General features: G+C 41.8%; 49 pseudogenes; all 49 read left to right on the top strand.

Moving 5' to 3' along the window:
- The first annotated feature begins 75 nt into the window (after positions 1 to 75).
- LOC142675806 (5S ribosomal RNA) lies at positions 76 to 194 on the top strand (annotated as a pseudogene).
- Positions 195 to 261: 67 nt separating this feature from the next.
- On the top strand, positions 262 to 380 carry LOC142675601 (5S ribosomal RNA; annotated as a pseudogene).
- Positions 381 to 465: 85 nt separating this feature from the next.
- On the top strand, positions 466 to 584 carry LOC142675461 (5S ribosomal RNA; annotated as a pseudogene).
- A 67-nt stretch (positions 585 to 651) lies between these two features.
- On the top strand, positions 652 to 770 carry LOC142675891 (5S ribosomal RNA; annotated as a pseudogene).
- Positions 771 to 837: 67 nt separating this feature from the next.
- Positions 838 to 956, top strand: LOC142675872 (5S ribosomal RNA; annotated as a pseudogene).
- A 67-nt stretch (positions 957 to 1,023) lies between these two features.
- Positions 1,024 to 1,142, top strand: LOC142675682 (5S ribosomal RNA; annotated as a pseudogene).
- A 245-nt stretch (positions 1,143 to 1,387) lies between these two features.
- Positions 1,388 to 1,506, top strand: LOC142675767 (5S ribosomal RNA; annotated as a pseudogene).
- Positions 1,507 to 1,573: 67 nt separating this feature from the next.
- On the top strand, positions 1,574 to 1,692 carry LOC142675744 (5S ribosomal RNA; annotated as a pseudogene).
- A 67-nt stretch (positions 1,693 to 1,759) lies between these two features.
- LOC142675154 (5S ribosomal RNA) lies at positions 1,760 to 1,878 on the top strand (annotated as a pseudogene).
- A 253-nt stretch (positions 1,879 to 2,131) lies between these two features.
- Positions 2,132 to 2,250, top strand: LOC142675186 (5S ribosomal RNA; annotated as a pseudogene).
- A 67-nt stretch (positions 2,251 to 2,317) lies between these two features.
- LOC142675538 (5S ribosomal RNA) lies at positions 2,318 to 2,436 on the top strand (annotated as a pseudogene).
- Positions 2,437 to 2,662: 226 nt separating this feature from the next.
- On the top strand, positions 2,663 to 2,781 carry LOC142675573 (5S ribosomal RNA; annotated as a pseudogene).
- A 67-nt stretch (positions 2,782 to 2,848) lies between these two features.
- Positions 2,849 to 2,967, top strand: LOC142675771 (5S ribosomal RNA; annotated as a pseudogene).
- Positions 2,968 to 3,034: 67 nt separating this feature from the next.
- On the top strand, positions 3,035 to 3,153 carry LOC142675667 (5S ribosomal RNA; annotated as a pseudogene).
- Positions 3,154 to 3,220: 67 nt separating this feature from the next.
- LOC142675659 (5S ribosomal RNA) lies at positions 3,221 to 3,339 on the top strand (annotated as a pseudogene).
- Positions 3,340 to 3,406: 67 nt separating this feature from the next.
- On the top strand, positions 3,407 to 3,525 carry LOC142675434 (5S ribosomal RNA; annotated as a pseudogene).
- A 441-nt stretch (positions 3,526 to 3,966) lies between these two features.
- Positions 3,967 to 4,085, top strand: LOC142675249 (5S ribosomal RNA; annotated as a pseudogene).
- Positions 4,086 to 4,152: 67 nt separating this feature from the next.
- LOC142675308 (5S ribosomal RNA) lies at positions 4,153 to 4,271 on the top strand (annotated as a pseudogene).
- Positions 4,272 to 4,338: 67 nt separating this feature from the next.
- LOC142675502 (5S ribosomal RNA) lies at positions 4,339 to 4,457 on the top strand (annotated as a pseudogene).
- A 67-nt stretch (positions 4,458 to 4,524) lies between these two features.
- Positions 4,525 to 4,643, top strand: LOC142675152 (5S ribosomal RNA; annotated as a pseudogene).
- Positions 4,644 to 4,710: 67 nt separating this feature from the next.
- LOC142675801 (5S ribosomal RNA) lies at positions 4,711 to 4,829 on the top strand (annotated as a pseudogene).
- A 67-nt stretch (positions 4,830 to 4,896) lies between these two features.
- Positions 4,897 to 5,015, top strand: LOC142675375 (5S ribosomal RNA; annotated as a pseudogene).
- Positions 5,016 to 5,268: 253 nt separating this feature from the next.
- LOC142675564 (5S ribosomal RNA) lies at positions 5,269 to 5,387 on the top strand (annotated as a pseudogene).
- Positions 5,388 to 5,454: 67 nt separating this feature from the next.
- LOC142675829 (5S ribosomal RNA) lies at positions 5,455 to 5,573 on the top strand (annotated as a pseudogene).
- A 67-nt stretch (positions 5,574 to 5,640) lies between these two features.
- On the top strand, positions 5,641 to 5,759 carry LOC142675572 (5S ribosomal RNA; annotated as a pseudogene).
- Positions 5,760 to 5,826: 67 nt separating this feature from the next.
- LOC142675242 (5S ribosomal RNA) lies at positions 5,827 to 5,945 on the top strand (annotated as a pseudogene).
- A 67-nt stretch (positions 5,946 to 6,012) lies between these two features.
- LOC142675603 (5S ribosomal RNA) lies at positions 6,013 to 6,131 on the top strand (annotated as a pseudogene).
- Positions 6,132 to 6,384: 253 nt separating this feature from the next.
- Positions 6,385 to 6,503, top strand: LOC142675839 (5S ribosomal RNA; annotated as a pseudogene).
- Positions 6,504 to 6,570: 67 nt separating this feature from the next.
- Positions 6,571 to 6,689, top strand: LOC142675418 (5S ribosomal RNA; annotated as a pseudogene).
- Positions 6,690 to 6,756: 67 nt separating this feature from the next.
- On the top strand, positions 6,757 to 6,875 carry LOC142675417 (5S ribosomal RNA; annotated as a pseudogene).
- Positions 6,876 to 6,942: 67 nt separating this feature from the next.
- Positions 6,943 to 7,061, top strand: LOC142675416 (5S ribosomal RNA; annotated as a pseudogene).
- Positions 7,062 to 7,128: 67 nt separating this feature from the next.
- On the top strand, positions 7,129 to 7,247 carry LOC142675383 (5S ribosomal RNA; annotated as a pseudogene).
- A 67-nt stretch (positions 7,248 to 7,314) lies between these two features.
- Positions 7,315 to 7,433, top strand: LOC142675557 (5S ribosomal RNA; annotated as a pseudogene).
- A 67-nt stretch (positions 7,434 to 7,500) lies between these two features.
- Positions 7,501 to 7,619, top strand: LOC142675540 (5S ribosomal RNA; annotated as a pseudogene).
- A 67-nt stretch (positions 7,620 to 7,686) lies between these two features.
- Positions 7,687 to 7,805, top strand: LOC142675415 (5S ribosomal RNA; annotated as a pseudogene).
- A 67-nt stretch (positions 7,806 to 7,872) lies between these two features.
- Positions 7,873 to 7,991, top strand: LOC142675372 (5S ribosomal RNA; annotated as a pseudogene).
- A 253-nt stretch (positions 7,992 to 8,244) lies between these two features.
- LOC142675421 (5S ribosomal RNA) lies at positions 8,245 to 8,363 on the top strand (annotated as a pseudogene).
- A 67-nt stretch (positions 8,364 to 8,430) lies between these two features.
- Positions 8,431 to 8,549, top strand: LOC142675414 (5S ribosomal RNA; annotated as a pseudogene).
- A 67-nt stretch (positions 8,550 to 8,616) lies between these two features.
- On the top strand, positions 8,617 to 8,735 carry LOC142675539 (5S ribosomal RNA; annotated as a pseudogene).
- A 67-nt stretch (positions 8,736 to 8,802) lies between these two features.
- Positions 8,803 to 8,921, top strand: LOC142675413 (5S ribosomal RNA; annotated as a pseudogene).
- Positions 8,922 to 8,988: 67 nt separating this feature from the next.
- On the top strand, positions 8,989 to 9,107 carry LOC142675371 (5S ribosomal RNA; annotated as a pseudogene).
- A 67-nt stretch (positions 9,108 to 9,174) lies between these two features.
- Positions 9,175 to 9,293, top strand: LOC142675851 (5S ribosomal RNA; annotated as a pseudogene).
- Positions 9,294 to 9,360: 67 nt separating this feature from the next.
- Positions 9,361 to 9,479, top strand: LOC142675370 (5S ribosomal RNA; annotated as a pseudogene).
- A 253-nt stretch (positions 9,480 to 9,732) lies between these two features.
- LOC142675409 (5S ribosomal RNA) lies at positions 9,733 to 9,851 on the top strand (annotated as a pseudogene).
- A 67-nt stretch (positions 9,852 to 9,918) lies between these two features.
- LOC142675619 (5S ribosomal RNA) lies at positions 9,919 to 10,037 on the top strand (annotated as a pseudogene).
- A 67-nt stretch (positions 10,038 to 10,104) lies between these two features.
- Positions 10,105 to 10,223, top strand: LOC142675624 (5S ribosomal RNA; annotated as a pseudogene).
- A 67-nt stretch (positions 10,224 to 10,290) lies between these two features.
- On the top strand, positions 10,291 to 10,409 carry LOC142675142 (5S ribosomal RNA; annotated as a pseudogene).
- Positions 10,410 to 10,476: 67 nt separating this feature from the next.
- LOC142675579 (5S ribosomal RNA) lies at positions 10,477 to 10,595 on the top strand (annotated as a pseudogene).
- Positions 10,596 to 10,662: 67 nt separating this feature from the next.
- LOC142675576 (5S ribosomal RNA) lies at positions 10,663 to 10,781 on the top strand (annotated as a pseudogene).
- The last annotated feature ends 24 nt before the right edge of the window (positions 10,782 to 10,805 follow it).

Here is a 10,805-nt window from a genome sequence, read left to right as displayed (position 1 = left end):
GGTTGAGTTTTTATTATGTCGTTTAGATTTTGTTTCACAATCGATTAAATAGGACTATGGATTAAAGCATTTAACGTCAATGGCCATTCTAAGCTGAATGTGCCTGCTCTTGTCAGAACGCAGAAGTTACACAGCTTAAGGCCTCGCTAGTACCAGTGTGGGAGACTGTCTGGGAATCCGTGGTGCGGTTGCCTTTTTATTATGTTGTTTAGATTTTGTTTCACAGTAGATTAAATAGGACTATGGATTAAAGCTTTTAATGTCAATGGCCATTCTAAGCTGAATGTGCCTGCTCTCGTCAGATCGCAGAAGTTACACAGCTTAAGGCCTCGCTAGTACCAGTGTGGGAGATTGTCTGGGAATCCGTGGTGCGGTTGACTTTTTATTATGTCGTTTAGATTTTGTTTCACAATCGATTAAAAAGGACTATGGATTAAAGCATTTAAAGCATTTAAAGCATTTAATGTCAATGGCCATTCTAAGCTGAATGTGCCTGCTCTCGTCAGAACGCAGAAGTTACACAGCTTAAGGCCTCTCTAGTACCAGTGTGGGAGACTGTCTGGGAATCCGTGGTGCGGTTGACTTTTTATTATGTTGTTTAGATTTTGTTTCACAATAGATTAAATAGGACTATGGATTAAGTCTTTTAATGTCAATGGCCATTCTAAGCTGAATGTGCCTGCTCTCGTCAGATCGCAGAAGTTACACAGCTTAAGGCCTCGCTAGCACCTGTGTGGGAGACTGTCTGGGAATCCGTGGTGCGGTTGACTTTTTATTATGTCGTTTAGATTTTGTTTCACAATCGATAAAAAAGGACTATGGATTAAAGCATTTAACGTCAATGGCCATTCTAAGCTGAATGTCCCTGCTCTCGTCAGAACGCAGAAGTTACATAGCTTAAGTCCTCGCTAGTACCAGTGTGGGAGACTGTCTGGGAATCCGTGGTGCGGTTGACTTTTTATTATGTTGTTTAGATTTTGTTTCACAATAGATTAAATAGGACTATGGATTAAGGCTTTTAATGTCAATGGCCATTCTAAGCTGAATGTGCCTGCTCTCGTCAGATCGCAGAAGTTACACAGCTTAAGGCCTCGCTAGTACCAGTGTGGGAGACTGTCTGGAAATCCGTGGTGCGGTTGACTTTTTATTATGTCGTTTAGATTTTGTTTCACAATAGATTAAATAGGACTATGGATTAAAGCATTTAACGTCAATGGCCATTCTAAGCTGAATGTGCCTGCTCTCGTCCGAACGCAGAAGTTACACAGCTTAAGGCCTCGCTAGTACCAGTGTGGGAGACTGTCTGTGGTGCGGTTGAGTTTTTATTATGTCGTTTAGATTTTGTTTCACAATCGATTAAAAAGGACTATGGATTAAAGCCTTTAATGTCAATGGCCATTCTAAGCTGAATGTCCCTGCTCTCGTCAGATCGCAGAAGTTACACAGCTTAAGGCCTCGCTGGTACCAGTGTGGGAGACTGTCTGGGAATGCGTGGTGCGGTTGACTTTTTATTATGTCGTTTAGATTTTGTTTCACAATAGATTAAATAGGACTATGGATTAAAGCATTTAACGTCAATGGCCATTCTAAGCTGAATGTGCCTGCTCTCGTCAGAACGCAGAAGTTACACAGCTTAAGGCCTCTCTAGTACCAGTGTGGGAGACTGTCTGGGAATCCGTGGTGCGGTTGAATTTTTATTATGTCGTTTAGATTTTGTTTCACAATCGATTAAAAAGGACTATGGATTAAAGCATTTAATGTCAATGGCCATTCTAAACTGAATGTCCCTGCTCTCGTCAGATCGCAGAAGTTACACAGCTTAAGGCCTCGCTAGTACCAGTGAGGGAGACTGTCTGGGAATCCGTGGTGCGGTTGACTTTTTATTATGTCGTTTAGATTTTGTTTCACAATAGATTAAATAGGACTATGGATTAAATCATTTAACGTCAATGGCCATTCTAAGCTGAATGTGCCTGCTCTCGTCAGATCGCAGAAGTTACAGAGCTTAAGGCCTCGCTAGTACCAGTGTGGGAGACTGTCTCGGAATCCGTTGTGCGGTTGAATTTTTATTATGTCGTTTAGATTTTGTTTCACAATCGATTAAAAAGGACTATGGATTAAAGCATTTAATGTCAATGGCCATTCTAAGCTGAATGTCCCTTCTCTCGTCAGATCGCAGAAGTTACACAGCTTAAGGCCTCGCTAGTACCAGTGTGGGAGACTGTCTGGGAATCCATGGTGCTGTTGACTTTTTATCATGTCGTTTAGATTTTGTTTCACAATCGATTAAAAAGGACTATGGATTAAAGCATTTAATGTCAATGGCCATTCTAAGCTGAATGTGCCTGCTCTCGTCAGATCGCAGAAGTTACACAGCTTAAGGCCTTGCTAGTACCAGTGTGGGAGACTGTCTGGGAATCCGTGGTGCGGTTGACTTTTTATTATGTCGTTTAGATTTTGTTTCACAATCGATTAAAAAGGACTATGGATTAAAGCATTTAATGTCAATGGCCATTCTAAGCTGAATGTGCCTGCTCTTGTTAGATCGCAGAAGTTACACAGCTTAACGCCTCGCTAGTACCAGTGTGGGAGACTGTCTATTATGTCGTTTAGATTTTTTTTCACAATAGATTAAATAGGACTATGGATTAAAGCATTTAACTTCAATGGCCATTCTAAGCTGAATGTGCCTGCTCTCGTCAGATCGCAGAAGTTACACAGCTTAAGGCCTCGCTAGTACCAGTGTGGGAGACTGTCTGGGAATCCGTGGTGCGGTTGACTTTTTATTATGTCGTTTAGATTTTGTTTCACAATCGATTAAAAAGGACTATGGATTAAAGCATTTAATGTCAATGGCCATTCTAAGCTGAATGTGCCTGCCCTCGTTAGATCGCAGAAGTTACACAGCTTAAGGCCTCGCTAGTACCAGTGTGGGAGACTGTCTGGGAATCCGTGGTGCGGTTGACTTTTTATTATGTCGTTTAGATTTTGTTTCACAATAGATTAAATAGGACTATGGATTAAAGCATTTGACGTCAATGGCCATTCTAAGCTGAATGTGCCTGCTCTCGTCAGAACGCAGAAGTTACACAGCTTAAGGCCTCGCTAGTACCAGTGTGGGAGACTGTCTGGGAATCCGTGGTGCGGTTGACTTTTTATTATGTCGTTTAGATTTTGTTTCACAATCGATTAAAAAGGACTATGGATTACAGCATTTAATGTCAATGGCCATTCTAAGCTGAATGTCCCTGCTCTCGTCAGATCGCAGAAGTTACACAGCTTAAGGCCTCGCTAGTACCAGTGTGGGAGACTGTCTGGGAATCCGTGGTGCGGTTGCCTTTTTATTATGTTGTTTAGATTTTGTTTCACAATAGATTAAATAGGACTATGGATTAAGGCTTTTAATGTCAATGGCCATACTAAGCTGAATGTGCCTGCTCTCGTCAGATCGCAGAAGTTACACAGCTTAAGGCCTCGCTAGTACCAGTGTGGGAGACTGTCTGGGAATCCGTGGTGCGGTTGACTTTTTATTATGTTGTTTCGATTTTGTTTCACAATAGATTAAATAGGACTATGGATTAAGGCTTTTAATGTCAATGGCCATTCTAAGCTGAATGTGACTTCTCTCGTCAGATCGCAGAAGTTACACAGCTTAAGTCCTCGCTAGTACAAGTATGGGAGACTATCTGGGAATCTGTGGTGCCGTTGACTTTTTATTATGTCGTTTAGATTTAGTTTCACAATCGATTAAAAAGGACTATGGATTAAAACATTTAATGTCAATGGCCATTCTAAGCTGAATGTGCCTGCTCTCGTTAAATCGCAGAACTTACACAGCTTAACGCCTCGCTAGTACCAGTGTGGGAGACTGTCTGGGAATCCGTGGTGCGGTTGACTTTTTATTATGTGTCGTTTAGATTTTGTTTCACAATAGATTAAATAGGACTATGGATTAGAGCATTTAACGTCAATGGCCATTCTAAGCTGAATGTGCCTGCTCTCGTCAAATCGCAGAAGTTACACAGCTTAAGGCCTCACTAGTACCAGTGTGGGAGACTGTCTGGGAATCCGTGGTGCGGTTGAATTTTTATTATGTCGTTTAGATTTTGTTTCACAATCGATTAAAAAGGACTATGGATTAAAGCATTTAATGTCAATGGCCATTCTAAGCTGAATGTGCCTGCTTTCGTTAAATCGCAGAAGTTACACAGCTTAACGCCTCGCTAGTACCAGTGTGGGAGACTGTCTGGGAATCCGTGGTGCGGTTGACTTTTTATTATGTCGTTTAGATTTTGTTTCACAATCGATTAAAAAGGACTATGGATTAAAGCATTTAATGTCAATGGCCATTCTAAGCTGAATGTCCCTGCTCTCGTCAGATCGCAGAAGTTACACAGCTTAAGGCCTCGCTAGTACCAGTGTGGGAGACTGTCTGGGAATCCGTGGTGCGGTTGACTTTTTATTATGTCGTTTAGATTTTGTTTCACAATCGATTAAAAAGGACTATGGATTAAAGCATTTAATGTCAATGGCCATTCTAAGCTGAATGTCCCTGCTCTCGTCAGATCGCAGAAGTTACACAGCTTAACGCCTCGCTAGTACCAGTGTGGGAGACTGTCTGGGAATCCGTGGTGCGGTTGACTTTTTATTATGTCGTTTAGATTTTGTTTCACAATCGATTAAAAAGGACTATGGATTAAAACTTTTATAGTCAATGGCCATTCTAAGCTGAATGTGCCTGCTCTCGTCAGATCGCAGAAGTTACACAGCTTAAGGCCTCGCTAGTACCAGTGTGGGAGACTGTCTGGGAAGCCGTGGTGCGGTTGACTTTTTATTATGTCGTTTAGATTTTGTTTCACAATCGATTAAAAAGGACTATGGATTAAAGCATTTAATGTCAATGGCCATTCTAAGCTGAATGTGCCTGCCCTCGTTAGATCGCAGAAGTTACACAGCTTAACGCCTCGCTAGTACCAGTGTGGGAGACTGTCTGGGAATCCGTGGTGCGGTTGACTTTTTATTATGTCGTTTAGATTTTGTTTCACAATAGATTAAATAGGACTATGTATTAAAGCATTTAACTTCAATGGCCATTCTAAGCTGAATGTGCCCTCTCTCGTCAGGTCGCAGAAGTTACACAGCTTAAGGCCTCGCTAGTACCAGTGTGGGAGACTGTCTGGGAATCCGTGGTGCGGTTGACTTTTTATTATGTCGTTTAGATTTTGTTTCACAATCGATTAAAAAGGACTATGGATTACAGCATTTAATGTCAATGGCCATTCTAAGCTGAATGTGCCTGCTCTCGTCAGATCGCAGAAGTTACACAGCTTAAGGCCTCGCTAGTACCAGTGTGGGAGACTGTCTGGGAATCCGTGGTGCGGTTGCCTTTTTATTATGTCGTTTAGATTTTGTTTCACAATCGATTAAAAAGGACTATGGATTAAAGCATTTAATGTCAATGGCCATTCTAAGCTGAATGTGCCTGCCCTCGTTAGATCGCAGAAGTTACACAGCTTAAGGCCTCGCTAGTACCAGTGTGGGAGACTGTCTGGGAATCCGGGGTGCGGTTGACTTTTTATTATGTCGTTTAGATTTTGTTTCACAATAGATTAAATAGGACTATGGATTAAAGCATTTAACTTCAATGGCCATTCTAAGCTGAATGTGCCTGCTCTCGTCAGATCGCAGAAGTTACACAGCTTAAGGCCTCGCTAGTACCAGTGTGGGAGACTGTCTGGGAATCCGTGGTGCGGTTGACTTTTTATTATGTCGTTTAGATTTTGTTTCACAATAGATTAAATAGGACTATGGATTAAAGGATTTAACGTCAATGGCCATTCTAAGCTGAATGTGCCTGCTCTCGTCAGATCGCAGTAGTTACACAGCTTAAGTCCTCGCTAGTACCAGTGTGGGAGACTGTCTGGGAATCCGTGGTGCGGTTGAATTTTTATTATGTCGTTTAGATTTTGTTTCACAATCGATTAAAAAGGACTATGGATTAAAGCATTTAATGTCAATGGCCATTCTAAGCTGAATGTCCCTGCTCTCGTCAGATCGCAGAAGTTACACAGCTTAAGGCCTTGCTAGTACCAGTGTGGGAGACTGTCTGGGAATCCGTGGTGCGGTTGACTTTTTATTATGTCGTTTAGATTTTGTTTCACAATAGATTAAATAGGACTATGGATTAAAGCATTTAACGTCAATGGCCATTCTAAGCTGAATGTGCCTGCTCTCGTCAGATCGCAGAAGTTACACAGCTTAAGTCCTCGCTAGCACCAGTGTGGGAGACTGTCTGGGAATCCGTGGTGCGGTTGAATTTTTATTATGTCGTTTAGATTTTGTTTCACAATCGATTAAAAAGGACTATGGATTAAAGCATTTAATGTCAATGGCCATTCTAAGCTGAATGTGCCTTCTCTCGTCAGATCGCAGAAGTTACACAGCTTAAGGCCTCGCTAGTACTAGTGTGGGAGACTGTCTGGGAATCCGTGGTGCGGTTGACTTTTTATTATGTTGTTTAGATTTTGTTTCACAATAGATTAAATAGGACTATGGATTAAGGCTTTTAATGTCAATGGCCATTCTAAGCTGAATGTGCCTGCTCTCGTCAGATCGCAGAAGTTACACAGCTTAAGGCCTCGCTAGTACCAGTGTGGGAGACTGTCTGGGAATCCGTGGTGCGGTTGACTTTATATTATGTCGTTTAGATTTTGTTTCACAATCGATTAAAAAGGACTATGGATTAAAGCATTTAATGTCAATGGCCATTCTAAGCTGAATGTGCCTGCTCTCGTCAGATCGCAGAAGTTACACAGCTTAAGGCCTCGCTAGTACCAGTGTGGGAGACTGTCTGGGAATCCGTGGTGCGGTTGACTTTTTATTATGTCGTTTAGATTTTGTTTCACAATCGATTAAATAGGACTATGGATTAAGGATTTTAATGTCAATGGCCATTCTAAGCTGAATGTGCCTGCTCTCGTCAGATCGCAGAAGTTACACAGCTTAAGGCCTCGCTAGTACCAGTGTGGGAGACTGTCTGGGAATCCGTGGTGCGGTTGACTTTTTATTATGTCGTTTAGATTTTGTTTCACAATCGATTAAAAAGGACTATGGATTAAAACTTTTATAGTCAATGGCCATTCTAAGCTGAATGTGCCTGCTCTTGTTAGATCGCAGAAGTTACACAGCTTAACGCCTCGCTAGTACCAGTGTGGGAGACTGTCTGGGAATCCGTGGTGCGGTTGACTTTTTATTATGTCGTTTAGATTTTGTTTCACATTAGATTAAATAGGACTATGGATTAAAGCATTTAACGTCAATGGCCATTCTAAGCTGAATGTGCCTGCTCTCGTCCGAACGCAGAAGTTACACAGCTTAAGGCCTCGCTAGTACCAGTGTGGGAGACTGTCTGGGAATCCGTGGTGCGGTTGACTTTTTATTATGTCGTTTAGATTTTGTTTCACAATAGATTAAATAGGACTATGGATTAAAGCATTTAACGTCAATGGCCATTCTAAGCTGAATGTGCCTGCTCTCGTCAGATCGCAGAAGTTACACAGCTTAAGGCCTCGCTAGTACCAGTATGGGAGGCTGTCTGGGAATCCGTGGTGCGGTTGACTTTTTATTATGTTGTTTAGATTTTGTTTCACAATAGATTAATTAGGACTATGGATTAAGGCTTTTAATGTCAATGGCCATTCTAAGCTGAATGTGCCTGCTCTCGTCAGATCGCAGAAGTTACACAGCTTAAGGCCTCGCTAGTACCAGTGTGGGAGACTGTCTGGGAATCCGTGGTGCGGTTGACTTTTTATTATGTCGTTTAGATTTTGTTTCACAATCGATTAAAAAGGACTATGGATTAAAGCATTTAATGTCAATGGCCATTCTAAGCTGAATGTGCCTGCTCTCGTTAGATCGCAGAAGTTACACAGCTTAACGCCTCCCTAGTACCAGTGTGGGAGACTGTCTGGGAATCCGTGGTGCGGTTGACTTTTTATTATGTCGTTTAGATTTTGTTTCACAATAGATTAAATAGGACTATGAATTAAATCATTTAACGTCAATGGCCATTCTAAGCTGAATGTGCCTGCTCTCGTCAGATCGCAGAAGTTACCCAGCTTAAGGCCTCGCTAGTACCAGTGTGGGAGACTGTCTCGGAATCCGTTGTGCGGTTGAATTTTTATTATGTCGTTTAGATTTTGTTTCACAATCGATTAAAAAGGACTATGGATTAAAGCATTTAATGTCAATGGCCATTCTAAGCTGAATGTCCCTGCTCTCGTCAGATCGCAGAAGTTACACAGCTTAAGGCCTCGCTAGTACCAGTGTGGGAGACTGTCTGGGAATCCGTGGTGCTGTTGACTTTTTATTATGTCGTTTAGATTTTGTTTCACAATCGATTAAAAAGGACTATGGATTAAAGCATTTAATGTCAATGGCCATTCTAAGCTGAATGTGCCTGCTCTCGTCAGATCGCAGAAGTTACACAGCTTAAGGCCTCGCTAGTACCAGTGTGGGAGACTGTCTGGGAATCCGTGGTGCGGTTGACTTTTTATTATGTCGTTTAGATTTTGTTTCACAATAGATTAAATAGGACTATGGATTAAAGCATTTAACGTCAATGGCCATTCTAAGCTGAATGTGCCTGCTCTCGTCAGATCGCAGAAGTTACACAGCTTAAGGCCTCGCTAGTACCAGTATGGGAGGCTGTCTGGGAATCCGTGGTGCGGTTGACTTTTTATTATGTTGTTTAGATTTTGTTTCACAATAGATTAATTAGGACTATGGATTAAGGCTTTTAATGTCAATGGCCATTCTAAGCTGAATGTGCCTGCTCTCGTCAGATCGCAGAAGTTACACAGCTTAAGGCCTCGCTAGTACCAGTGTGGGAGACTGTCTGGGAATCCGTGGTGCGGTTGACTTTTTATTATGTCGTTTAGATTTTGTTTCACAATCGATTAAAAAGGACTATGGATTAAAGCATTTGAAGTCAATGGCCATTCTAAGCTGAATGTGCCTGCTCTCGTTAGATCGCAGAAGTTACACAGCTTAACGCCTCCCTAGTACCAGTGTGGGAGACTGTCTGGGAATCCGTGGTGCGGTTGACTTTTTATTATGTTGTTTAGATTTTGTTTCACAATAGATTAAATAGGACTATGGATTAAATCATTTAACGTCAATGGTCATTCTAAACTGAATGTGCCTGCTCTCGTCAGATCGCAGAAGTTACACAGCTTAAGGCCTCGCTAGTACCAGTGTGGGAGACTGTCTGGGAATCTGTGGTGCGGTTGACTTTTTATTATGTCGTTTAGATTTTGTTTCACAATCGATTAAAAAGGACTATGGATTAAAGCATTTAATGTCAATGGCCATTCTAAGCTGAATGTGCCTGCTCTCGTTAGATCGCAGAAGTTACACAGCTTAACGCCTCCCTAGTACCAGTGTGGGAGACTGTCTGGGAATCCGTGGTGCGGTTGACTTTTTATTATGTCGTTTAGATTTTGTTTCACAATAGATTAAATAGGACTATGAATTAAATCATTTAACGTCAATGGCCATTCTAAGCTGAATGTGCCTGCTCTCGTCAGATCGCAGAAGTTACCCAGCTTAAGGCCTCGCTAGTACCAGTGTGGGAGACTGTCTCGGAATCCGTTGTGCGGTTGAATTTTTATTATGTCGTTTAGATTTTGTTTCACAATCGATTAAAAAGGACTATGGATTAAAGCATTTAATGTCAATGGCCATTCTAAGCTGAATGTCCCTGCTCTCGTCAGATCGCAGAAGTTACACAGCTTAAGGCCTCGCTAGTACCAGTGTGGGAGACTGTCTGGGAATCCGTGGTGCTGTTGACTTTTTATTATGTCGTTTAGATTTTGTTTCACAATCGATTAAAAAGGACTATGGATTAAAGCATTTAATGTCAATGGCCATTCTAAGCTGAATGTGCCTGCTCTCGTCAGATCGCAGAAGTTACACAGCTTAAGGCCTCGCTAGTACCAGTGTGGGAGACTGTCTGTGAATCCGTGGTGCGGTTGACTTTTTATTATGTCGTTTAGATTTTGTTTCACAATCGATTAAATAGGACTATGGATTAAGGCTTTTAATGTCAATGGCCATTCTAAGCTGAATGTGCCTGCTCTCGTCAGATCGCAGAAGTTACACAGCTTAAGGCCTCGCTAGTACCAGTGTGGGAGACTGTCTGGGAATCGGTGGTGCGGTTGACTTTTTATTATGTCGTTTAGATTTTGTTTCACAATCGATTAAAAAGGACTATGGATTAAAACATTTAAAGTCAATGGCCATTCTAAGCTGAATGTGCCTGCTCTCGTTAGATCGCAGAAGTTACACAGCTTAACGCCTCGCTAGTACCAGTGTGGGAGACTGTCTGGGAATCCGTGGTGCGGTTGACTTTTTATTATGTCGTTTAGATTTTGTTTCACAATAGATTAAATAGGACTATGGATTAAAGCATTTAACGTCAATGGCCATTCTAAGCTGAATGTGCCTGCTCTCGTCCGAACGCAGAAGTTACACAGCTTAAGGCCTTTCTAGTACCAGTGTGGGAGACTGTCTGGGAATCCGTGGTGCGGTTGACTTTTTATTATGTCGTTTAGATTTTGTTTCACAATAGATTAAATAGGACTATGGATTAAAGCATTTCACGTCAATGGCCATTCTAAGCTGAATGTGCCTGCTCTCGTCAGATCGCAGAAGTTACACAGCTTAAGGCCTCGCTAGTACCAGTGTGGGACACTGTCTGGGAATCCGTGGTGCGGTTGACTTTTTATTATGTCGTTTAGATTTTG

Source organism: Rhinoderma darwinii (assembly GCF_050947455.1).
Source record: "Rhinoderma darwinii isolate aRhiDar2 chromosome 2 unlocalized genomic scaffold, aRhiDar2.hap1 SUPER_2_unloc_27, whole genome shotgun sequence".
In the NCBI taxonomy this organism is placed as follows: Eukaryota; Metazoa; Chordata; class Amphibia; order Anura; family Rhinodermatidae; genus Rhinoderma; species Rhinoderma darwinii.
This window is presented reverse-complemented; position numbering and strand designations above follow the sequence as displayed.